Source organism: Pseudophryne corroboree, chromosome 9, assembly GCF_028390025.1.
Source record: "Pseudophryne corroboree isolate aPseCor3 chromosome 9, aPseCor3.hap2, whole genome shotgun sequence".
NCBI lineage: Eukaryota > Metazoa > Chordata > Amphibia > Anura > Myobatrachidae > Pseudophryne > Pseudophryne corroboree.
Window position 1 is genome coordinate 476,300,286 of NC_086452.1, and position 26,253 is coordinate 476,326,538.

Consider the following 26,253-nt stretch of genomic DNA (forward strand, 5'->3'; position numbering starts at 1 on the left):
GTATCTCTGTCTGGAAAGAGGTGAAGTGCAACCTTCTCCTCACTGACCTCCCACATCCCCAACTCGCTCCCCTCCAATAGTTACTCAACTCCGCAGCTAGACTTATCTTCCTCTCCTACCGCTCCACATCCGCCACTCACCTTTGCCAAACCCTTCACTGGCTCCTCTTCCCCTGCAGAGTCCTCTGGAAACTCCTCACCCTCGCATACAAGGCCCTCTCTAATGCCACTGCTCCCTACATCTCCAACTTCATCTCTGTATATACTCCCACCCGCCATCTCCGGTCAGCAATGACCATTGCGTTTCTACCGCCCTAGTTACTGCATCCCATGCGCGAATCCAAGATTTTGCCCGTGCTGTCCACCTTCACTGGAACGAGCTCCCTTGCTCTATTAGACTCTCTCTGACCTTGCAAAGCTTCAAACAGGCACTGAAAACCCACCTGTTCATCAAGGCGTAGCCTCTCAGCACATAACCTTGCCACAAAGTCACTCACCCCACCCTCCTATCTCAGCCGTCCCTACCGTGGAGGGAGGTTTAGCATGTGATGGGGGCTGGTGGTGCACGTGAGGGGGGTTGGAGGGAGGCGTAGCGTGTGAGGGTGGTTGGAGGGAGGCTTAGCGTGTGAGGGTGGTTGGAGGGAGGAGTAGTGTGTGAGGGGGATGGAGGGAGGTGTAGCGTGTGAGGGGGGTTGGATGGAGGCGTAGCGTGTGAGGGTGGTTGGAGGGAGGCTTAGCGTGTGAGGGGGGTTGGAGGGAGGTGTACTAGGTGACGGGGGATTGAGGGAATTGTAGCGTGTGAGGGAGGTTGGAGGAATGTTTAGAGTGTTAGTGGAGTAAGGGGGACATGTAGCGTGTGAGGGAGGTTGGTGGGAGGTGTAAAGTGTGAGGGAAGTTGGAGGTAGGTGTAGCGTGTGAGGGGGATTGGAGGGAGGAGTAGCATGTGAGGGAAGTTGGAGGGCAGTGTAGCGTGTGAGGGAGGTTGAAGGGAGGAGTAGCGTGTGAGGAGGGGTGGAGGGAGGAGTAGTGTGTGAGGAGGGGTGGAGGGAGGTGTAGCGTGTGAGGGAAGTTGGAGGGTGGTGTAGAGTGTGAAGGGGGTTGGAGGGAGAAGTATCGCGTGAGGGGGGTTGGAGGGAGAAGTAGCACGTGAGGGGGGTTGGAGGGAGGTGTAGCGTGTGAGGGGGTTGGAGGGAGGAGTAGCGTGTGAGGGGGTTGGAGGGAGGTGTACTAGGTGATGGTGGATTGAGGGAGGTGTAGCGTGTGAGGGAGGTTGGAGGAATGTTTAGAGTGTTAGCGGGGTAAGGGGGACATGTAGCGTGTGAGGGGGGTTGGAGGGAGGAGTAGCATGTGAGGGAAGTTGGAGGGAGGTGTAGATTTTGAGGGGGGTTGGAGGGAGATGTAGCGTGTGAGGGGGGTTGGAAGGAGCTGTAGTGTGTGAGGGGTTTGGAGGTAGGTGTAGTGTGTGAGGGGAGTTGGAGGGAGGAGTAGCATGTGAGGGAAGTTGGAGGGAGGTGTAGATTTTGAGGGGGGTTGGAGGGAGATGTAGCGTGTGAGGAAAGTTGGAGGGAGGTATAGCGTGTGAGAGGGGTTGGAGGGAGGAGTAGTAAGTGGGGGAAGTTGGAGACAGGTGTAGCGTGTGATGGGGTTGGAGGGAGGAGTAGCATGTGAGGGGGTTGGAGGGAGACGTAGCGTATGAGGGAGGTTGGAGGGAGGCATAGTGTGTGAGGGGGGTTGGAGGGAGGAGTAGCATGTGAGGAAAGTTAGAGGGAGGTATAGATTGTGAGGTGGGTTGGAGGGAGGTGTAGCGTGTGAGGGGGTTGGAGGGAGGAGTAGCATGTGAGGGGGGTTGGAGGGAGGTGCAGCGTGTGAGGGGAGTTGGAGGGAGTTGTAGCGTGTGAGGGGGGTTGGAGGGAGGAGTAGCGTGTGAGGGAAGTTGGAAGGCGGTGTAGCGTGTGAGGGGGGTTGGAGGGCGGTGTAGCATGTAAGGGGGGTTGAAGGGAAGAGTAGCATGTGGGGAGGTTGGATGGAGGAGTAGCATGTGAGGGGGGATGGAGGGAGGTGTAGTGTGTGAGGTTGGAGGGAGGTATAGGGTGTGAGGGGGGTTGGGAGGGAGGAGTAGCGTGTGAGGGGGGGTTGGGAGGGAGGAGTAGCGTTTGAGGGGAGTTGGGAGGGAGGTGCAGCATGAGGGGGTTCGGAGTGAGGTGTAGCATGTGAGGGGTTCGGAGTGAGGTGTAGCATGTGAGGGGGTTTGGAGGAAGGAGTAGCATGTAAGGGGGGGTTGGATGGAGGTGTAGCATGTGAGGGGGGTTGGAGGAAGTTGTAGCATGTGAGGGGGAAGGAGGGAGGTGTAGCATGTGAGAGGGATTGGCGGGAGGTGTAGCATGTGAGGGGGGTAGAGGGAGGTGTAGCGTGTGAGGGGGGTTGGAGGGAGGAGTAGTGTGTGAGGGGGAAGGAGGGAGGAGTAGCATGTGAGGGGGTTTGGAGGGATGAGTAGCATGTGAGGGGGGGAAGGAGGAAAGATTAGCGTGTGAAGAGGGTTGGAGGGAGGTGTAGCATGTAAGGGGGGGTTGGAGGGAGGAGTAGCATGTGAGGGGGGGTTGGAGGGAGGAGCAGCGTAAGGGGGGTTGGAGGGAGGTGCAGCGTGTGAGGGGGTTTGGAGGGAAGTGTAGCGTGTGAGGGGGTTTAATGGAGGCATAGCGTGTGCGCAGGTTGGAGGGAGGCATAACGTGTGAGCAGGTTGGAGGGAGGCATAGCATTTGAGGGGAGTTGGAGGAAGGTGTAGTGTGTGAAGGGGATGGAGGGAGGTGTAGCGTGTGAGGGCAGTTGGAGGGAGGTGTAGCGTGTGAGGGGGTTGGAGGGAGGAGTAGCGTGTGAGGGAAGTTAGTGGGAGATGTAGCGTGTGAGGGGGGTTGGAGTGAGGAGTAGCGTGTGAGGGGGGTTGGAGGGAGGAGTAGCGTGTGAGGGAAGTTAGAGGGAGGTGTATCATGTGAGGGGGGTTTGAGGAAGGTCCAGCGTGTGAGGGGAGTTGGAGGGAGGTGTAGCGTGAGAGGGTTGGAAGGAGGAATAGCATGTGATGTGGGTTGGTGGGCAGTGTAGCATGTGAGGGGGTTGGAGGGAGGAGTAGCATGTGAGGGGGGTTGGAGGGAGATGTAGCATGTGAGGGAAGTTGGAGGGAGGTGTAGATTTTGAGGGGGGTTGGAGGGAGATGTAGCGTGTGAGGGGGGTTGGAAGGAGCTGTAGTGTGTGAGGGGTTTGGAGGTAGGTGTAGTGTGTGAGGGGAGTTGGAGGGAGGAGTAGCATGTGAGGGAAGTTGGAGGGAGGTGTAGATTTTGAGGGGGGTTGGAGGGAGATGTAGCGTGTGAGGGGGGTTGGAAGGAGGTGTAGTGTGTGAGGGGGTTGGAGGTAGGTGTAGTGTGTGAGGGGAGTTGCAGGGAAGAGTAGCATGTGAGGGAAGTTGGAGGGAGGTGTAGATTATGAGGGGGGTTGGAGGGAGGAGTAGTGTGAGGGGGTTGGAGGGAGGAGTAGTGTAAGTGGTTTGGAGGGAGGAGTAGTATGTGAGGGAAGTTGGAGGGAGGTGTAGCGTGTGAGGGGGGGTTGGAGGGAGGTGTAGCGTGTGAGGGAAGTTGGAGGGAGGTGTAGCGTGTAAGGGAAGTTGGAGGGAGGTGTAGATTATGAGGGGGGTTGGAGTGAGGTGTAGATTATGAGGGAGGTGTAGTGTGTGTGAGGGGGGTTGGAGGGAGGTGTAGTGTGTGAGGGGGGTTGGAGGGAGGTGTAGCGTGTGAGGGAAATTGGAGGGAGGTGTAGATTGTGAGGGAAGTTGGAGGGAGGTGCAGCATGTGAGGGAAGTTGGAGGGAGGTGTAGCATGTGAGGGAAGTTGGAGGGAGGTGTAGATTGTGAGGGGGGTTAGAGGGGGGTGTAGCTTGTGAGGGGGGTTGGAGGGAGGTGTAGTGTGATGGGGGTTGGAGGGAGGAGTAGTGTGAGGGGGGTTGGAGGGAGGATTAGCGTGTGAGGGAAGTTGGAGGGAGGTGTAGATTATGAGGGGGGTTGGAGGGAGGAGTAGCGTGTGAGGGAAGTTGGAGGGAGGCGTAGATTATGAAGAGGGTTGGAGGGAGGAGTAGCGTGTGAGGGAAGTTGGAGGGAGGTGTAGATTATGAGGAGGGTTGGAGGGAGGTGTAGTGTGTGAGGGAAGTTGGAGGGAGGTGTAGATTGTGAGGGGGGTTGGAGGAGGGTGTAGCATGTGAGGGGGGTTAAAGGGAGGAGCAGCGTAAGGGGGGTTGGAGGGAGGTGCAGCGTGTGAGGGGGTTTGGAGGGAAGTGTAGCGTGTGAGCAGGTTGGAGGGAGGCATAACGTGTGAGCAGGTTGGAGGGAGGCATAGCATTTGAGGGGAGTTGGAGGAAGGTGTAGCGTGTGAAGGGGATGGAGGGAGGTGTAGCGTGTGAGTGGGTTGGAGGGTGGTGTAGCGTGTGAGGGGGTTGGAGGGTGGTGTAGCGTGTGAGGTGGTTGGAGGGAGGAGTAGCGTGAGAGTGGGTTGGAGGGAGGAGTAGCGTGTGAGGGAATTAGTGGGAGATGTAGCGTGTGAGGGGGGTTGGAGTGAGGAGTAGCGTGTGAGGGGGGTTGGAGGGAGGAGTAGCGTGTGAGGGAAGTTAGAGGGACGTGTATCATGTGAGGGGGGTTTGAGGGAAGTGCAGCGTGTTAGGAGAGTTCGAGGGAGGTGTAGCGTGTGAGGGGGTTGGAGGGAGGAGTAGCATGTGAGGGGGGTTGGTGGGCAGTGTAGCATGTGAGGGGGTTGGAGGGAGTAGCATGTGAGGGGGGATGGAGGGAGGTGTAGCGTGTGAGGGGGTTGGAGGTAGGAGTAGTGTGTGAGGGGGGTTGGGAGGAAGGAGTAGCGTGCGAGGGGGTTGGGAGGGAGGAGTAGCGTGTGAGGGAAGTTGGTGGGAGGTGCAGCGTGAGGGGGATTGGAGGGAGGTGTAGAGTGTGAGGGGGGTTGGAAGGAGGTGTAGCGTGTGAGGGGGGTTGGAGGGAGGTGTAGTGTGAAAGGGGTTGGAGGGAGGTGTAGTGTGTGAGGGGGGTTGGAGGGAGGAGTAGCCTGTGAGGGAAGTTGGAGTGAGGTATAGATTGTGAGGGAAGTTGGAGGGAGGTGTAGCGTGTGAGGGGGTTGGAGGGATGCATAGCGTGGGGGGGGGGGTTGGAGAGAGGAGTAGTGTGTGATGGGGTTTGGAGGGAGAAGTGTGTGAGGGGGTTTGGAGGGAGGTGTAGAGTGTGAGGGGGTTGGAGGGATGCATAGCGTGTGAGCGGGTTGAAGGGAGGCATAGCGTATGAGGGGTTTGGACAGAGGTGTAGTGTGTGAGGGAGGTTGGAGGGAGGCGTAGATTGTGAGGGGGTTCGAGGGAGTTGTAGCATCTGAGGGGTTGGAGGGAGGCGTAGAGTGTGAGGGGTTTGGAGGGAGGTGTAGAGTGTGAGGGGGGTTGGAAGGAGGTGTAGCGTGTGAGGGGGGTTGGAGGGAGGTGTAGCGTGAAAGGGGTTGGAGGGAGGTGTAGTGTGTGAGGGGGGTTGGAGGGAGGAGTAGCCTGTGAGGGAAGTTGGAGGGAGGTATAGATTGTGAGGGAAGTTGGAGGGAGGTGTAGCGTGTGAGGGGGTTGGAGAGAGGAGTAGTGTGTGAGGGGGTTTGGAGGGAGAAGTGTGTGAGGGGGTTTGGAGGGAGAAGTGTGTGAGGGGGTTTGGAGGGAGGTGTAGAGTGTGAGGGGGTTGGAGGGATGCATAGCGTGTGAACGGGTTGAAGGGAGACATAGCGTATGAGGGGTTTGGACGGAGGTGTAGTGTGTGAGGGAGGTTGGAGGGAGGCGTAGATTGTGAGGGGGTTCGAGGGAGTTGTAGCGTCTGAGGGGTTGGAGGGAGGCGTAGAGTGTGAGGGGTTTGGAGGGAGGTGTAGCGTGAGGGCGGTTGGAGGGAGGTGTAGCGTGAAGGGGGTTGGAGAGAGGTGTAGCGTGAAGGGGGTTGGAGGGAGGTTTAGCGTGTGAGGGAAGTTGGAGGGAGGTGTAGATTTTGAGGGGGTTGGAGGGAGATGTAGCGTATGAGGGAGGTTGGAAGGAGCTGTAGTGTGTGAGGGTGTTGGAGGTAGGTGTAGTGTGTGAGGGGAGTTAAAGGGAGGAGTAGCATGTGAGGGAAGTTGGAGGGAGGTGTAGATTTTGAGGGGGGTTGGAGGGAGATGTAGCGTGTGAGTGGGGTTAGAAGGAGGTGTAGTGTGTGAGGGGATTGGAGGTAGGTGTAGTGTGTGAGGGGAGTTGGAGGGAAGAGTAGCATGTGAGGGAAGTTGGAGGGAGGTGTAGATTATGAGGGGGGTTGGAGGGAAGAGTAGTGTGAGGGGGTTGGAGGGAGAAGTAGCATGTGAGGGAAGTTGGAGGGAGGTGTAGCGTGTGAGGGAAGTTGGAGGGAGGTGTAGATTATGAGGGGGGTTGGAGTGAGGTGTAGATTATGAGGGAGGTGTAGTGTGTGTGAGGGGGGTTGGAGGGAGGTGTAGTGTGTGAGGGGGGTTGGAGGGAGGAGTAGATTTTGAGGGGGGTTGGAGGGAGGAGTAGCGTGTGAGGTAAGTTGGAGGGAGGTGTAGTGTGAGGGGGGTTGGAGGGAGGTGTAGTGTGAGGGGGGTTGGAGGGAGGTGTAGTGTGAGGGGGGTTGGAGGGAGGTGTAGAGTGTGAGGGAAGAGTAGCGTGTGAGGGAAGTTGGAGGGAAATGTAACGTGTGAGGGGGGTTGGAGGGAGGTGTAGTGTGTGAGGGGGGTTGGAGGGAGGAGTAGCGTGTGAGGGAAGTTGGAGGGAGGTGTAACGTGTGAGGGGGGGGTTGGAGGGAGGTGTAGTGTGTGAGGGTGGTTGGAGGGAGGAGTAGCGTGTGAGGGAAGTTGTGGGAGGTGTAGTGTGAGGGGGGTTGGAGGGAGGTGTAGAGTGTGAGGGAAGTTGGAGGGAGGTGTAACGTGTGAGGGGGGTTGGAGGGAGGTGTAGTGTGTGAGGGGGGTTGGAGGGAGGAGTAGCGTGTGAGGGAAGTTGGAGGGAGGTGTAGTGTGTGAGGGAAGTTGGAGGGAGGTGTTGTGTGTGAGGGGGGTTGGAGGGAGGAGCAGCGTGTGAGGGGGGTTGGAGGGAGGAGTAGCGTGTGAGGGAAGTTGGAGGGAGGTGTAGTGTGTGAGGGAAGTTGGAGGGAGGTGTTGTGTGTGAGGGGGGTTGGAGGGAGGAGCAGCGTGTGAGGGGGGTTGGAGGGAGGTGTAGCGTGTGAGGGGGGTTGGAGGGAGGAGTAGCGTGTGAGGGGGGTTGGAGGGAGGAGTAGCGTGTGAGGGAACTTGGAGGGAGGTGTAACGTGTGAGGGGGGTTGGAGGGAGGTGTAGTGTGAGGGGGGTTGGAGGGAGGTGTAGAGTGTGAGGGAAGAGTAGCGTGTGAGGGAAGTTGGAGGGAAATGTAACGTGTGAGGGGGGTTGGAGGGAGGTGTAACGTGTGAGGGGGGTTGGAGGGAGGTGTAACGTGTGAGGGGGGTTGGAGGGAGGTGTAGTGTGTGAGGGGGGTTGGAGGGAGGTGTAGTGTGTGAGGGGGGTTGGAGGGAGGAGTAGCATGTGAGGGAAGTTGGAGGGAAATGTAACGTGTGAGGGGGGTTGGAGGGAGGTGTAGTGTGTGAGGGGGGTTGGAGGGAGGAGTAGCATGTGAGAGAAGTTGGAGGAAGGTGTAACGTGTGAGGGGGGTTGGAGGGAGGTGTAACGTGTGAGGGAAGTTGGAGGGAGGTGTAACGTGTGAGGGAAGTTGGAGGGAGGTGTAACGTGTGAGGGGGTTGGAGGGAGGTGTAACGTGTGAGGGAAGTTGGAGGGAGGTGTAACGTGTGAGGGAAGTTGGAGGGAGGTGTAGAGTGTGAGGGAAGTTGGAGGGAGGTGTAACGTGTGAGGGGGGTTGGAGGGAGGTGTAGTGTGTAAGGGGGGTTGGAGGGAGGTGTAGTGTGTGAGGGGGGTTGGAGGGAGGTGTAATGTGTGAGGGGGGTTGGAGGGAGGTGTAACGTGTGAGGGGGGTTGGAGGGAAGAGTAGCGTGTAAGGGGGGTTGGAGGGAGGTGTAACGTGTGAGGGGGGTTGGAGGGACGAGTAGCATGTGAGGGGGGTTGGAGGGAGGTGTAACGTATGAGGGGGGTTGGAGGGAGGTGTAGATTATGAGGGGGGTTGGAGGGAAGAGTAGTGTGAGGGGGTTGGAGGGAGAAGTAGCATGTGAGGGAAGTTGGAGGGAGGTGTAGCGTGTGAGGGAAGTTGGAGGGAGGTGTAGATTATGAGGGGGGTTGGAGTGAGGTGTAGATTATGAGGGAGGTATAGTGTGTGTGAGGGGGGTTGGAGGGAGGTGTAGTGTGTGAGGGGGGTTGGAGGGAGGAGTAGATTTTGAGGGGGGTTGGAGGGAGGTGTAGCGTGTGAGGGAAGTTGGAGGGAGGTGTAGATTGTGAGGGAAGTTGGAGGGAGGTGCAGCATGTGAGGGAAGTTGGAGGGAGGTGTAGATTGTGAGGGGGGTTGGAGGGAGGTGTAGCTTGTGAGGGGGGTTGGAAGGAGGTGTAGTGTGAGGGGGTTGGAGGGAGGAGTAGTGTGAGGGGGGTTGGAGGGAGGAGTAGCGTGTGAGGGAAGTTGGAGGGAGGTGTAGATTATGAAGAGGGTTGGAGGGAGGAGTAGCATGTGAGGGGGGTTGGAGGGAGGTGTAGAGTGTGAGGGAAGTTGGAGGGAGGTGTAGTGTGTGAGGGGGATTGGAGGGAGGAGTAGCATGTGAGGGAAGTTGGAGAGAGGAGTAGCGTGTGAGGGAAGTTGGAGGGAGGTGTAGTGTGAGGGGGGTTGGAGGGAGGTGTAGTGTGAGGGGGGTTGGAGGGAGGTGTAGAGTGTGAGGGAAGAGTAGCGTGTGAGGGAAGTTGGAGGGAAATGTAACGTGTGAGGGGGGTTGGAGGGAGTTGTAGTGTGTGAGGGGGGTTGGAGGGAGGAGTAGCGTGTGAGGGAAGTTGGAGGGAGGTGTAACGTGTGAGGGGGGGTTGGAGGGAGGTGTAGTGTGTGAGGGGGGTTGGAGGGAGGAGTAGCGTGTGAGGGAAGTTGTGGGAGGTGTAGTGTGAGGGGGGTTGGAGGGAGGTGTAGAGTGTGAGGGAAGTTGGAGGGAGGTGTAACGTGTGAGGGGGGTTGGAGGGAGGTGTAGTGTGTGAGGGGGGTTGGAGGGAGGAGTAGCGTGTGAGGGAAGATGGAGGGAGGTGTAGTGTGTGAGGGAAGTTGGAGGGAGGTGTTGTGTGTGAGGGGGGTTGGAGGGAGGAGCAGCGTGTGAGGGGGGTTGGAGGGAGGAGTAGCGTGTGAGGGAAGTTGGAGGGAGGTGTAGTGTGTGAGGGAAGTTGGAGGGAGGTGTTGTGTGTGAGGGGGGTTGGAGGGAGGAGCAGCGTGTGAGGGGGGTTGGAGGGAGGTGTAGTGTGTGAGGGGGGTTGGAGGGAGGAGTAGCGTGTGAGGGGGGTTGGAGGGAGGAGTAGCGTGTGAGGGAACTTGGAGGGAGGTGTAACGTGTGAGGGGGGTTGGAGGGAGGTGTAGTGTGAGGGGGGTTGGAGGGAGGTGTAGAGTGTGAGGGAAGAGTAGCGTGTGAGGGAAGTTGGAGGGAAATGTAACGTGTGAGGGGGGTTGGAGGGAGGTGTAACGTGTGAGGGGGGTTGGAGGGAGGTGTAACGTGTGAGGGGGGTTGGAGGGAGGAGTAGCGTGTGAGGGAAGTTGGAGGGAAATGTAACGTGTGAGGGGGGTTGGAGGGAGGTGTAGTGTGTGAGGGGGGTTGGAGGGAGGAGTAGCATGTGAGAGAAGTTGGAGGAAGGTGTAACGTGTGAGGGGGATGGAGGGAGGTGTAACGTGTGAGGGAAGTTGGAGGGAGGTGTAACGTGTGAGGGAAGTTGGAGGGAGGTGTAACGTGTGAGGGGGTTGGAGGGAGGTGTAACGTGTGAGGGAAGTTGGAGGGAGGTGTAACGTGTGAGGGGGTTGGAGGGAGGTGTAGTGTGTGAGGGGGGTTGGAGGGAGGAGTAGCGTGTGAGGGAAGTTGGAGGGAGGTGTAACGTGTGAGGGGGGTTGGAGGGAGGTGTAGCGTGTGAGGGGGGTTGGAGGGAGGAGTAGCGTGTGAGGGGGGTTGGAGGGAGATGTAGTGTGTGGGGGAAGTTGGAGGGAGGTGTAGTGTGTGAGGGGGGTTGGAGGGAGGTGTAGTGTGTGAGGGGGGTTGGAGGGAGGTGTAGTGTGTGAGGGAAGTTGGAGGGAGGTGCAGCATGTGAGGGAAGTTGGAGGGAGGTGTAGATTGTGAGGGGGGTTGGAGGGAGGTGTAGCTTGTGAGGGGGGTTGGAAGGAGGTGTAGTGTGAGGGGGTTGGAGGGAGGAGTAGTGTGAGGGGGGTTGGAGGGAGGAGTAGCGTGTGAGGGAAGTTGGAGGGAGGTGTAGATTATGAAGAGGGTTGGAGGGAGGAGTAGCATGTGAGGGGGGGTTGGAGGGAGGTGTAGAGTGTGAGGGAAGTTGGAGGGAGGTGTAGTGTGTGAGGGGGATTGGAGGGAGGAGTAGCGTGTGAGGGAAGTTGGAGGGAGGAGTAGCGTGTGAGGGAAGTTGGAGGGAGGTGTAGTGTGAGGGGGGTTGGAGGGAGGTGTAGTGTGAGGGGGGTTGGAGGGAGGTGTAGTGTGAGGGGGGTTGGAGGGAGGTGTAGTGTGAGGGGGGTTGGAGGGAGGTGTAGAGTGTGAGGGAAGAGTAGCGTGTGAGGGAAGTTGGAGGGAAATGTAACGTGTGAGGGGGGTTGGAGGGAGGTGTAGTGTGTGAGGGGGGTTGGAGGGAGGAGTAGCGTGTGAGGGAAGTTGGAGGGAGGTGTAACGTGTGAGGGGGGGTTGGAGGGAGGTGTAGTGTGTGAGAGTGGTTGGAGGGAGGAGTAGCGTGTGAGGGAAGTTGTGGGAGGTGTAGTGTGAGGGGGGTTGGAGGGAGGTGTAGAGTGTGAGGGAAGTTGGAGGGAGGTGTAACGTGTGAGGGGGGTTGGAGGGAGGTGTAGTGTGTGAGGGGGGTTGGAGGGAGGAGTAGCGTGTGAGGGAAGTTGGAGGGAGGTGTAGTGTGTGAGGGGGGTTGGAGGGAGGAGTAGCGTGTGAGGGAAGTTGTGGGAGGTGTAGTGTGAGGGGGGTTGGAGGGAGGTGTAGTGTGTGAGGGGGGTTGGAGGGAGGAGTAGCGTGTGAGGGAAGTTGTGGGAGGTGTAGTGTGAGGGGGGTTGGAGGGAGGTGTAGAGTGTGAGGGAAGTTGGAGGGAGGTGTAACGTGTGAGGGAAGTTGGAGGGAGGAGTAGCGTGTGAGGGAAGTTGGAGGGAGGTGTAGTGTGTGAGGGAAGTTGGAGGGAGGTGTTGTGTGTGAGGGGGGTTGGAGGGAGGAGCAGCGTGTGAGGGGGGTTGGAGGGAGGAGCAGCGTGTGAGGGGGGTTGGAGGGAGGAGTAGCGTGTGAGGGAAGTTGGAGGGAGGTGTAGTGTGTGAGGGAAGTTGGAGGGAGGTGTTGTGTGTGAGGGGGGTTGGAGGGAGGAGCAGCGTGTGAGGGGGGTTGGAGGGAGGTGTAGTGTGTGAGGGGGGTTGGAGGGAGGAGTAGCGTGTGAGGGGGGTTGGAGGGAGGAGTAGCGTGTGAGGGAACTTGGAGGGAGGTGTAACGTGTGGGGGGGGTTGGAGGGAGGTGTAGTGTGAGGGGGGTTGGAGGGAGGTGTAGAGTGTGAGGGAAGAGTAGCGTGTGAGGGAAGTTGGAGGGAAATGTAACGTGTGAGGTGGGTTGGAGGGAGGTGTAACGTGTGAGGGGGGTTGGAGGGAGGTGTAACGTGTGAGGGGGGTTGGAGGGAGGTGTAACGTGTGAGGGGGGTTGGAGGGAGGTGTAGTGTGTGAGGGGGGTTGGAGGGAGGTGTAGTGTGTGAGGGGGGTTGGAGGGAGGAGTAGCATGTGGGAAGTTGGAGGGAAATGTAACGTGTGAGGGGGGTTGGAGGGAGGTGTAGTGTGTGAGGGGGGTTGGAGGGAGGAGTAGCATGTGAGAGAAGTTGGAGGAAGGTGTAACGTGTGAGGGGGGTTGGAGGGAGGTGTAACGTGTGAGGGAAGTTGGAGGGAGGTGTAACGTGTGAGGGAAGTTGGAGGGAGGTGTAACGTGTGAGGGGGTTGGAGGGAGGTGTAACGTGTGAGGGAAGTTGGAGGGAGGTGTAACGTGTGAGGGAAGTTGGAGGGAGGTGTAGAGTGTGAGGGAAGTTGGAGGGAGGTGTAACGTGTGAGGGGGGTTGGAGGGAGGTGTAGTGTGTGAGGGGGGTTGGAGGGAGGTGTAGTGTGTGAGGGGGGTTGGAGGGAGGTGTAACGTGTGAGGGGGGTTGGAGGGAGGTGTAACGTGTGAGGGGGGTTGGGCGGAAGAGTAGCGTGTAAGGGGGGTTGGAGGGAGGTGTAACGTGTGAGGGGGGTTGGAGGGACGAGTAGCATGTGAGGGGGGTTGGAGGGAGGTGTAACGTATGAGGGGGGTTGGAGGGAGGTGTAGATTATGAGGGGGGTTGGAGGGAAGAGTAGTGTGAGGGGGTTGGAGGGAGAAGTAGCATGTGAGGGAAGTTGGAGGGAGGTGTAGCGTGTGAGGGAAGTTGGAGGGAGGTGTAGATTATGAAGGGGGTTGGAGTGAGGTGTAGATTATGAGGGAGGTATAGTGTGTGTGAGGGGGGTTGGAGGGAGGTGTAGTGTGTGAGGGGGGTTGGAGGGAGGAGTAGATTTTGAGGGGGGTTGGAGGGAGGTGTAGCGTGTGAGGGAAGTTGGAGGGAGGTGTAGATTGTGAGGGAAGTTGGAGGGAGGTGCAGCATGTGAGGGAAGTTGGAGGGAGGTGTAGATTGTGAGGGGGGTTGGAGGGAGGTGTAGCTTGTGAGGGGGGTTGGAAGGAGGTGTAGTGTGAGGGGGTTGGAGGGAGGAGTAGTGTGAGGGGGGTTGGAGGGAGGAGTAGCGTGTGAGGGAAGTTGGAGGGAGGTGTAGATTATGAAGAGGGTTGGAGGGAGGAGTAGCATGTGAGGGGGGTTGGAGGGAGGTGTAGAGTGTGAGGGAAGTTGGAGGGAGGTGTAGTGTGTGAGGGGGATTGGAGGGAGGAGTAGCATGTGAGGGAAGTTGGAGGGAGGAGTAGCGTGTGAGGGAAGTTGGAGGGAGGTGTAGTGTGAGGGGGGTTGGAGGGAGGTGTAGTGTGAGGGGGGTTGGAGGGAGGTGTAGTGTGAGGGGGGTTGGAGGGAGGTGTACAGTGTGAGGGAAGAGTAGTGTGTGAGGGGGGTTGGAGGGAGGTGTAACGTGTGAGGGGGGTTGGAGGGAGGTGTAACGTGTGAGGGGGGTTGGAGGGAAGAGTAGCGTGTGAGGGGGGTTGGAGGGAGGTGTAACGTGTGAGGGGGGTTGGAGGGAGGAGTAGCATGTGAGGGGGGTTGGAGGGAGGAGTAGCATGTGAGGGGGGTTGGAGGGAGGTGTAACGTGTGAGGGGGGTTGGAGGGAAGTGTAGTGTGTGAGGGGGGTTGGAGGGAGGAGTAGCGTGTGAGGGAAGTTGGAGGGAGGTGTAACGTGTGAGGGGGGTTGGAGGGAGGAGTAGCGTGTGAGGGAAGTTGGAGGGAGGTGTAACATGTGAGGGGGGTTGGAGGGAGGTGTAGTGTGTGAGGGGGGTTGGAGGGAGGAGTAGCGTGTGAGGGGGGTTGGAGGGAGGTGTAGTGTGTGGGGGAAGTTGGAGGGAGTTGTAGTGTGTGAGGGGGGTTGGAGGGAGGAGTAGCGTGTGAGGGAAGTTGGAGGGAGGTGTAACGTGTGAGGGGGGGTTGGAGGGAGGTGTAGTGTGTGAGGGTGGTTGGAGGGAGGAGTAGCGTGTGAGGGAAGTTGTGGGAGGTGTAGTGTGAGGGGGGTTGGAGGGAGGTGTAGAGTGTGAGGGAAGTTGGAGGGAGGTGTAACGTGTGAGGGGGGTTGGAGGGAGGTGTAGTGTGTGAGGGGGGTTGGAGGGAGGAGTAGCGTGTGAGGGAAGATGGAGGGAGGTGTAGTGTGTGAGGGAAGTTGGAGGGAGGTGTTGTGTGTGAGGGGGGTTGGAGGGAGGAGCAGCGTGTGAGGGGGGTTGGAGGGAGTAGCGTGTGAGGGAAGTTGGAGGGAGGTGTAGTGTGTGAGGGAAGTTGGAGGGAGGTGTTGTGTGTGAGGGGGGTTGGAGGGAGGAGCAGCGTGTGAGGGGGGTTGGAGGGAGGTGTAGTGTGTGAGGGGGGTTGGAGGGAGGAGTAGCGTGTGAGGGGGGTTGGAGGGAGGAGTAGCGTGTGAGGGAACTTGGAGGGAGGTGTAACGTGTGAGGGGGGGTGGAGGGAGGTGTAGTGTGAGGGGGGTTGGAGGGAGGTGTAGAGTGTGAGGGAAGAGTAGCGTGTGAGGGAAGTTGGAGGGAAATGTAACGTGTGAGGGGGGTTGGAGGGAGGTGTAACGTGTGAGGGGGGTTGGAGGGAGGTGTAACGTGTGAGGGGGGTTGGAGGGAGGTGTAGTGTGTGAGGGGGGTTGGAGGGAGGAGTAGCATGTGAGGGAAGTTGGAGGGAAATGTAACGTGTGAGGGGGGTTGGAGGGAGGTGTAGTGTGTGAGGGGGGTTGGAGGGAGGAGTAGCATGTGAAAGAAGTTGGAGGAAGGTGTAACGTGTGAGGGGGATGGAGGGAGGTGTAACGTGTGAGGGAAGTTGGAGGGAGGTGTAACGTGTGAGGGAAGTTGGAGGGAGGTGTAACGTGTGAGGGGGTTGGAGGGAGGTGTAACGTGTGAGGGAAGTTGGAGGGAGGTGTAACGTGTGAGGGAAGTTGGAGGGAGGTGTAGAGTGTGAGGGAAGTTGGAGGGAGGTGTAGAGTGTTAGGGAAGTTGGAGGGAGGTGTAACGTGTGAGGGGGGTTGGAGGGAGGTGTAGTGTGTGAGGGGGGTTGGAGGGAGGTGTAGTGTGAGGGGGGTTGGAGGGAGGTGTAGAGTGTGAGGGAAGAGTAGCGTGTGAGGGAAGTTGGAGGAGGTGTAACGTGTGAGGGGGGTTGGAGGGAGGAGTAGCGTGTGAGGGAAGTTGGAGGGAGGTGTAGTGTGTGAGGGGGGTTGGAGGGAGGTGTAGTGTGTGAGGGGGGTTGGAGGAAGGAGTAGCGTGTGAGGGAAGTTGGAGGGAGGTGTAACGTGTGAGGGGGGTTGGAGGGAGGTGTAATGTGTGAGGGGGGTTGGAGGGAGGTGTTGTGTGTGAGGGGGGTTGGAGGGAGGTGTAGTGTGTGAGGGGGGTTGGAGGGAGGTGTAACGTGTGAGGGGGGTTGGAGGGAGGTGTAACGTGTGAGGGGGGTTGGAGGGAAGAGTAGCGTGTAAGGGGGGTTGGAGGGAGGTGTAACGTGTGAGGGGGGTTGGAGGGACGAGTAACATGCGAGGGGGGTTGGAGGGAGGTGTAACGTATGAGGGGGGTTGGAGGGAGGTGTAGTGTGTGAGGGGGGTTGGAGGGAGGTGTAACGTGCGAGGGGGGTTGGAGGGAGGTGTAACGTGTGAGGGGGGTTGGAGGGAAGAGTAGCGTGTGAGGGGGGTTGGAGGGAGGTGTAACGTGTGAGGGGGGTTGGAGGGAGGAGTAGCATGTGAGGGGGGTTGGAGGGAGGAGTAGCATGTGAGGGGGGTTGGAGGGAGGTGTAACGTGTGAGGGGGGTTGGAGGGAAGTGTAGTGTGTGAGGGGGGTTGGAGGGAGGAGTAGCGTGTGAGGGAAGTTGGAGGGAGGTGTAACGTGTGAGGGGGGTTGGAGGGAGGAGTAGCGTGTGAGGGAAGTTGGAGGGAGGTGTAACGTGTGAGGGGGGTTGGAGGGAGGTGTAGTGTGTGAGGGGGGTTGGAGGGAGGAGTAGCGTGTGAGGGGGGTTGGAGGGAGGTGTAGTGTGTGGGGGAAGTTGGAGGGAGGTGTAGTGTGTGAGGGGGGTTGGAGGGAGGTGTAGTGTGTGAGGGGGGTTGGAGGGAGGTGTAGTGTGTGAGGGGGGTTGGAGGGAGGTGTAACGTGTGAGGGAAGTTGGAGGGAGGTGTAGTGTGTGAGGGGGGTTGGAGGGAGGAGTAGCGTGTGAGGGAAGTTGGAGGGAGGAGTAGTGTGTGAGGGGGGTTGGAGGGAGGAGTAGCGTGTGAGGGAAGTTGGAGGGAGGAGTAGTGTGTGAGGGGGGTTGGAGGGAGGTGTAACATGTGAGGGGGGTTGGAGGGAGGTGTAGTGTGTGAGGGGGGATGGAGGGAAGAGTATCGTGTAAGGGAACCGCCCCTATCCATAAGTTTGATGTCATAGCCACCATCATTATCAGTGCGCAATTTTCTCCTGCCCTATTCATAGTACAAGTGATCTGTATGTGAATCATTGGGTGGGAAATGCGCCCTGGTCTCCGGAGCGTGCGCAGTTGGAAAACACAAAATAGTCATGCGCATAATTGCCTTGCACTGCATCTTTCTCTCACTGCGTACATAAACACACACACATGAAATAGTGACAGCGTTCGCCCTTTAATTTAAAATGTTGCTGCTGTTTTATTCAGTGCATGCTAACATCGCGTATTGTGCGTTGGAGTTCAGGGGAGTATTAATTAAGGCAAAACAATGAGGCCACAAAGATGAAATTAAAGGAGGTATTAAAAGCTGAGTGCGTAGATAGGAAGCGGGTTATTTTTACCAAGAACAACTGCTCAATGCGCTGTACAGCTCCTTATAATTGCTCCCCTGGAAGACACGCGGTGATTATAACTGGTCGGCACCTTATCTTAGTAATAACCGACCAAAATCCACCAAAGGGATCTGAGTATTCTCATTCTGTCCCGTTACTGTGCCACATGTCCTGTGAGTGTGTGCCACCTGCTGGAGGATTGCGGGTAGTACTGCTATGCCACCTGGCCTATCTACCACACCATATATATCCTGACACAGAACTAAGGATCAAATAGGGTTGAGGTTACCGAAAGGATGAATAAGAGGAAGACCAGATGGTGGTTCTTGTCTGCCGTCACATTCTATGTTTCTATATTATCATTGTCCTTTATGTATATACTATAGCAGCAGAATATTACATAGGGTTTAAGAGGAAATAATGACATCAATCTCTGCTCCAGATATTTAGCGACGTGGAGCAGTTATGTAGGGTAGCAGATATTAACCCTCCCTGGTACTAAACGTCGTCCCTTCCTAAAGGTAGGTACCGATATGTGGAAACCTCTTGGAAACCTCAGGCAGGAAGGCCTTTGTGCGCTCCAACATTTCATTAGAGTGCAAGAACCACAAGTTCCAGAAGACATATTGTAGCATTCCTTCTATAATGGAAAAATTAACCAGTAATCCACAATTTCTATTGTAACAGATGGGTGTTCATACAGCAAGTTACATGTTATAACCGGGATGCGGTCATGTGCACAATCAATACAGTGATGATATAAATATGTAGGGGGGAATTAATGACCAGTTTTCCAGGTAGGTCTGAAATCATCATATCCAGCCCCGATCAGCTTTGTATCGCACTGTAGGAGTAAGCCCTGGGCTGCGCCCAGACTGGAAAAATCATTTGATCGTGAGGGAGTTGCGAACGGATTTGCAGATGTCCGCTGTCTGGCAAATTTTTCGGACGGCCAGAGCCGCCCATAGGCATAGGCAAACTAGGTAATTGCCTAGGGCATTTGGTATGCCTAGGGGCATCAGCAGCTTCTGCTTATTAAAATGATATGCAGCATGCCTATATTCTGTGTGTAACATTTCATATGCAGATACAGCCACAGTCTCACACAGTATATAGGCATGCTGCATACCATTTTAATCAGCAGAAGCTGCTTGTACATCGTAGCCACATAGCAATGCAAATAAGATGCATTTTCATAAAAAAAGGTGCCCAACGTTAGCATAGGCAAGATTTAGGAGGACACATCTGTATTCAAGCAGAGGCAGAGGTCACAGTGTTAGTGGCAGTGTGAGTGCTGTGTGCGGGTGGGTTGGTTGTGCAGTAGTGTTCGGAATATGTGTAGGGTGCATTATGTGTGTCATGTAAAAATGCATTAATAATGTGTAACATATGTGTAAAGGGCCACTATGTGTGTCATTATGTGTATAAGGGCATTAATAATGTGTGGCATATGTGTAACAGGGTACTACTATATGTGTGTCATTATCTGTATAGGAGCACTAATAATGTGCAGCAAATGTGTAGGGGGCAAAATGTGTCATTATGTGTATAAGGGCATTAATAATGTGCAGCATATGTGTAAGGGACATTATGTGTAAAAGGGCATTAATAAAGGTTGTCATAATGTGTAGGGGGCACTATGTGTGGCATTATGTTTATAAGGACATTAATGATGTGTCTCATATGTGTAAGGGGCATTACTGTGTGGAATTATGTGTATAAATGCATTACTAATGTGTGGCATTATGTGTACAAGGTGCTCTACTATGTGGCGTTGCATATAGAAAGGGCATTTTACTGTGTCGTCTAATGTGAATAAAGAGCAATAGGGTGTGATGTAATGTGAATAAGGAGCAATTCAGCGTGATGTAATGTGAATAAGGGGCTCTACTGTGAGGAGTAATGTTTATAAGGTAAAGTGATACTACTGTGGGATGTAATGTGAATTATGGACACTATCGCATGATCAAATGTGAATAAAGTTGCAGTACTGTGTGGCGTAATTTGAAATGGGGGTACTATTGTGTGGCCATGCCCCTTGCCAGCAAAAACACACCCCTTTTTGGGCTGTGCGCCAAATGTGCGAACTGTTCCTATTTAAAATATAGGGGGTACAAACACCAAAATAAGGACTGTTATGGGTGAGGGGTGATGGTGCTGGGAAAGAGGTGCAAGGTCAGAGGCGGAACCAGCGATGGTGCTAGGGGGCACCAGACAAAATCTTGCCTAGGGCATCATATTGGTTAGGCCTGACTCTGCGGACGGCGTACACATGCATTCGCACACTTGCACGAGGCGGGTTTTCACTATCTATGGGTGGCAGCTATCTGATCGCAGACTGCTGCAAAATCACAGAGGAGCGATCAGGTCTGAATTAACCCCCATATCCCTTCGAGTCAATTAGGTACTGTAACTTTCCATAACGAAGTCGAGTGTCTAAAATTCTTTCCACTTCAAATTCTGTAACCCTCTTGGTTTGCACTTGAGGGCCCATAGGAACCAGTGACTGGAAACAATTTAGAATTAGTGGTTTAAATAGTGAAATATGGAAGGTATTGGAGATCCGGAGAGATGGTAGGAGCAGGGGTAGATACGCCACTGGATTGACCACTTTGGAACTAGGAAACCGTCCAATAAATCTCAGAGCGAATTTCATGGACGGAACTCTCAAACACAGATTTCTGATAAACAGCCACACTTTATCACCATCCTGTAAAGAAGGTACAGCAGAAAGATTTCTTCAACGTTTGAAGGACTTTTCTCCATATTTGAGTGAAACTCTAGGCAGTTGCTTGAGCCAGTGGTACGTCCAGTGTAGAGAAAGACAAAAATTCTGGAACCTTAGGATGATGGCCATACACCACGTAGAAAGGAGTTACCTGTGATGACGAGTGGTAAGCGTTGTTGTGAGCGAACTCTGCCCAAGGAAGCAAATCTGCCCAATCAGCCTGAGCAGAGGATATATAAAGTCTTCAAAACGTCTCCAAGTCCTGATTCACTAGTTCCGTCTGGCCATTACTTGGGGATTATAGGCTGACAAGTACTTAAGTTTTGCTTGGAACGACGTACAAAGTGGTTTCAAGAAACGGGCTACAAACTGCAGAGCTGATGGAAGACCTTTTCAGGGGAATAAAGTGGGACATTTTTGAAAACCTGTCCACAATCACCCATATAGTCTTAAACCCTCTGGTACTGGTAATTCGATGATAAAGTCCATGGAGATGTTTGTTCAGGATCTCTGAGGAATTGGTAGCAGATGAAGTGGTCCCATAGGAGCTTTGTGAGATGTTTTGTGCTGGGCATACTTGGTGCAAGATGTCACAATGCAATCGTAAAGTTGGCCACCAGTATGACTGTTCAATGAATTCTAGGCTCCTTTGAGAGGGTTGCGGTTAACATGCCGGCTGTTGGGATCCCAGCATTCAGGATATTGCAGAATTATGCCGAAATCCCGACAGCCGTCAATACCGACAGCCGGAATACCGGCACAACAGGGCTATTCCCACTTGTGGGTGTCCACAACACCCACAGAGTGGGAATAGATCCTGTGGCGAGCGCTCGCCCCGCTGCCAGCACTCTGGCGGATGGGATGCCGATGTCAGGACATCGACAGAAGACATCCTGTCCACCGGCAAATCGTATGTATTCCTTTTGAGATCCCATATGTCCTGCGAAATGGGAAGCATAAGCCCACTGGATCAGTTTCTTTTGAAGTTGCAGATCTACGAAAGTCTTCCCCGGGGGAGGATTCAGAGACACTTGAGTAGATGCAAAGACCGCCGGGTTGAGGATTAAATAGACTTCTTTGGACTCTTTCTTCTCATTTTGTGAGAGATATTGAGAGGCATATGCCTTGGTATTCTGATGACCTGGACAATGGACAAGTTTAAAATCAAGTCGAGTGAAGAATTGAGAACAGTGGGCCTGGCGAGGAAACTGGCATTGACTTTAGGAATAACGGATTCTTATGACCGGTGTAGATGGTTATGGGAAACTGTGCCCCCTCTACCAAGGAGCGCCACTCCTCAAATGCTACCTTGATGGCCAGAAGCTCCTTCTCCTGTATAGGGTAATTTCTCTCTGCAGGAGCGAACTTCCTGGAGAAGAATCAGCAAGAATGGATATTGTTGTCAGAAGCCTTCTGGGATAACATGGCCCCCACACCTTCAGATGATGCATCAACTTCGACCAAGAAAGGTCTGCTGGTATCTGGTTGATGCAGTACATGGAGCGGAGATGAAAGCATGCTACAAGCTGTGGATGGCTGCTTTGGCTTCAGGAGATCATGGAGATGGGTTGGCTCCTTTGTGAGTGAGTGCAGTTATCAGCGCCACTAAGGGAGAGAATACTCGGCTGAATTTGCGATAATAGTTTGCAATGCCCAGGAACCGCTGAGTGGCTTTCAATGAGGAAGGTTCAGAGCAGGAAGTCATAGTTTTATTTTTATTCGGGATCCATCTGAAGGTTTGTACCGGACATAATATACCCCAGAAAGGTAATGGAAGGCACCTCGAACACACACTTCTCGATTTTACAAAAAAGGTGATGCGCTCTTAATCGACGGAGAACTTCCTACACATGCGGATGATGGAGAGAGACTTCAGAGGAGAAGATAAGGATATCTTCCAAGTACACTACCACGGATTGATAGAGTAGGTCCCAGAATATTTAATTTACGAAATGTTGGGAAAACAGCGAGAGCATTGCTGAGACCAAAAGGCATCAACAGATATTTGTAATGGCCATCCCTTGTATTGAATGCTGTCTTAGACTCATGTCCAGCTCTGATGCGGATTCATTTGCATGGTCCTCTGAGATACAGTTTAATAAATATTCTAGCCCCTTTGATGCGGTTGAACAGTTCCATGATTGATGGTAGTTGATATCCACTCTTGGTCGTGTCAAAGTTGAAAAATATTACAGAACACACATCACGTACAAACTGCACACACATGCCCACTGCGCGTGCACTTGTTCTGCAGTGCGTGCACATGTACGCACTTTGCGTATGGTCGCTCCCGCGGTCCTGTGCATCGGCGCGTGGTATGGGTATTTACGGCAGAGTTTGTGTATGCATGGAGGGCCATCAGAACACATTACATATTTAATCCTAATAGTGCACAATTTACACATAGTCTCCTTGCACCACATCAGAAAGTTATAGCTGTTTAAATGGTTGCAGAACAAAGGGATTCACCTTTACAGGATAAGAGGGGACAGACTAAGGTTATAAGGTGGTATTTGGTATCCAGCTGTAGGGTATTTTAAGGGCAACATTCCGGTGTTGGTCTGAGGAAGATCGCATGTTCGTGCGGATAGTTATGTGCAGAAGCAGAATATAGATATAAACTGTATTTACTGTATATTATGTATGCGGCGGGAATACAGAGGAGACCACCCACAAGAGCAGTTGAGAAAGACATCGCCCACCTATTCAAATCAACCTATGACCTCTCCTGTACTGTAAATGACCATCCCTGTGTCCAATGGACAAAGGGATTACAGTATCCATTGTATTGCTTTTGGAAGAATTGTATAAATAAAGCCTGCTGCAGCCCGGCCACACACAAGACTCACCAAGTTACCTATCAGATGACCGGGGACCGGCCGGGTTGCGCAAGCGAATCCACTCACGTATGTACATTGACTGTAGCCATTATTCTGTTATATTGTCTTGTATTGTAGTGTATAATTTGTATTGTAAACCCCCTTTCAGAAATAATCCACTGTCGGAACCCAGCGGTAAAATCACAATTGGTGTTGTGTCCTCATTGCCCTGCTGAGGTTTAAAGTGTACTATTATTGCATAGCATTGCTGTAGAAGGTTTAAAGTGTATCTCTGGGTGTGTATGCGCTGTGAGTACTTTGTACCGTCAGCGCGGCGTGTGTACGCAAAGTCCGTACACTACGGAACCCTTTAACGCTAATAGCGTAAAAGGTGCGTAGTGTGAATTAAGTATAGCTGCCGCAGCGGCTAAAGGTTTAAAGTGTATTTAAGGTGTGTTTAAGGTATAGCTTTCATTCCTGTAAAGATAATCAGCATTATCAATTGGGGGCATCATCCGGTTTTCCACATTTTTTACTGCTTAATAGGTCACAAGCAGACTTACTCTATCAGCATAAGAGTGGACAGGGATCCTACGTATCCTTTTCTTGGTCGGTGGAGACACTGAAAACCCTACTTAATTGCTGATTAGATGGAGTCTGCTCTGTATGGTTTGTAGAGATGCTGGTAGAACTCGTACGGTAAGCAGGAAAAAAGCTATTTCAAATCTGTGAAAAAATTTTTGGCGCCAAAAAGCGTACACAGCACCCATACTCTTTGCATACTCTCTCACATTGTTGCAAAACAAGTTTCAAATAAGTCATGTTGTGTTTGATTCAGACTGGATTGTTTATCTGTTAAGTAGGGTTAAAAGTACATTTAAAAGTTGCTGCATAGCATTGATATAGTTTTTATGTTTAACTCAGGCCTAAAATAACTTCAGGTGCTTGCATGGTGTGTGATTTCTTTGTGACAAAGGAAGCCGCATGGTCTGTCCTCCATTTTGGACTAACCACATGGCCTGTCCACCATTTTGTGTAACCCTCATGGATGTGGAAGGGGGAGGAGCAGCGGCCATTTTGGGAAGGTCATTTTTCTAAATGGCTGATTTTCAGTCTGCTCAAGAATAATCAGCTTTCCTTGGTCACATGAAACACGATTTATGAGTTACCAATGCATTATTTCACCCATGCCATAGTCAATTACAAATAGTTTCAATGGGGCCTAGTCAAAGTTAATAGTAAGATGAATACTTGATGTAAGAATTACACACAGATAAAAACAGTTTTTTTTTCCCTTCTGCCTCTAGGATTCAGTTAACTCTGCTTGCTATAAGATAGCCATCGAAATGCAAATTAACCTGTGTAACTGCTTTTACAGGCAGCCAAAAGCACACAGCATTGATATGCAAATTAGAAGCACTAAATGGGTAAATGAGTTTCATAGGAGACCAGTGAATTATACATATATATAATATTATAATTATGTGTATATTTATATCAGTGTATGTTCTGCAAGATAGCTATCCAATCTGAATCATATCATTTAAATGATTGATTATTGCTAGAGTAAGTAAGCGTAAAGACACAAACGCAGTTCTGCATAAAGGTTTATACAGAAAGAAACTGTGTGGCGTGTTAAGTGAGCGATTATAGTTAATATTGCTCACATTTATAGAAGTTGTGTGATCTGTTTTATTGCATACGCACATTGGTATACATGCTATGGAACGTGAGGACAGCGTACAAAAAGCCCCCCCCCAAAAAAACAAAAAAAAACCTGCACGCAGCGCAAGGCCGCACACGTGGCATAGATGTACGCACGGTTGCGTAATTACGCAAGCTTGCATAGCGTTGTGTGCGCATAATAAAACCACACGATAGTTCGTTTAGTTTAAAGGTGGGACAGTAGCCACGCTACAATAGCACAAAATTGCCCAGTTTCCAAAGTTTAGTATAAAACTATTGTTTACTGTATTGCCTCTGGGAGTAAAGCTGCTTGTCTGAATGAATGATAATTTTCTGTACAGAAAAACCAAAGTGTAATTGAGTGAGCGAACATAGGAGCGAGTGGAAATTTGAACCCCGGAATTTGGAATCTCGTTGTGTGGTACATCAAGTGAGTGGAGACTTGGTGGCGTGAGGCGGCTGACTCACGTTAGTATAACGTTTAATACGTAAGTCGTGAGGAGACTTACACAGGTGCGTGGTAGGGAATTGTGAATTATGAACTGTGTGACCCATGTAGTTTTTTTTTTTTATACGCTCCGGCTGAGGTTTCGCAGCCTGAAAATCGATTCCAGTGGTCGTACGGCAGATAAGTAACAAGTACCTATACGCTGTGCGATTGGACTGCGTGTTTGTGGGTGCGATATATAGCGCAACGTGATATCCTTTTTACGAGCTTTTGCGTAAAATCGCGGTATCATCAGCGCTGTATAGAGCATACGCAAGCGTGATTTGTGTATAATGAAGTGCATAGGGAGTTTTCGCTGGTCTCTCTCAGGAAAATCTCCAACGGACGATACTTTACTGGAAAGGGTAAGTTATTCCTAAAAACTTCCAGTAAATATAGGTCACATAGGGCCCTAAGTTGGGTACATTGCCTTCGCTATCGACAGTGTATGGTAGTACTGGCCAACGTGGGCGGTGAGCGGGTGAAGAGCGCTCTGAGAACTTTCACCGTTACCTTATATTGAGTATTTTGGTGTTTGTGGGAAAAGGCCCACAATTATGGGAGCCAGTTGCTCAAGTAAGGGACGTTTAACCAGGGTAGAGCCGCGGCCCATGGGGTCAGCGGAGTTTAAAGGAAAAAGTATTGAAGACTTTTTGTCTGAATGGGAACGTGTGACTGACAAAGATAGGGAACCATTCCCTAAGGTGGGCAGCTTTGAACCAGAGGTACTGCAGAATGTAGGCAGTAAAAACAAATTCGCAAAACAGGTTCAAGACCTAGCGGGAATGAGAACACAAACACACCAGTGTCGACACAGGTCGAAGGGGAAGAGATGGCTACAGTCAATGATATATCCGTAAACGATAGTAGTATGCAAAAACAATGTCTTAACCCTAATTTTTGCAAGATGTATCCTGTTTTGAAGTCTTTTCAAGGTTATAGGTCACAGGAAGATGAAGGATCCAGCCAAAAAGCAGCTCTCCTCCAAGCAGTCACTTTGCAGGACAATCAGGTGGGGCCTGTCCAACCAGGTAGTGCAGTAACAATATTTCCCAATGAAGGAACTGGTGAGGTCACAGCTACCGGTAAGTGTGAGACAGTTCATTGCACAGAGACAACAACACCACACAATAAACCGATTAGGAACGGAATGGTAGGATTACACCCTGTCTTGGAAATAGTAACTCCCAATAGGGGAACCGATAGTCAGGGAATAATCCTCACCAGGAATAATGCAATGTATTGCCCGTGGCCCAGAGATGAGCTGCGATCAATCATTTCAGAATTCCCCGACCCTCGGAAGCATTTAGCCAGATGTCAGAAATTTATCAGAGATCTGGGTAATGCGTATGAACCGACAAACCAACATTGGCGGATATTTTTGAAAGCGTGCCTACCCCCTAATATTGACACCCAAAAATGTATCACTGATTGTAGATTAGAGTCGGATAGTCTTATGACTGACAAACACAATCAGGAGAACTTAGAGCAAATTAACAGGCAACTAGAGTTGTATTTCCCCACAACTGTTAAGTGGAGAAGAATTTTCTCCATAAAGCAGAGGGAAAATGAAATGACATCTGAATATTTCCATCGGGCCCTGCAAATAATGGATAGATACATTGGGGTATCAGATACAGGGAACGATGCGAATTACAGGGAGGTGGCTGTCTCTGTGCTAATGGACGGACTCGATAAGACAGTAAGGGACAGAGTACAAACATCTTTGCCTAATTGGAGAGGGGTCACAGTAGCTTGCCTTAGGGGATGCAGTCAAGATGCCGCCGGCCGGAATCCCGGCGGTCGAAATACCGACGCCGGAATCCCGAACGCCACAATCCCGACATATTCTCCCTCCGTGGGTGTCCACGACACCCATAGAGGGAGAATATAATAGTGTGCCGAGCGTAGCG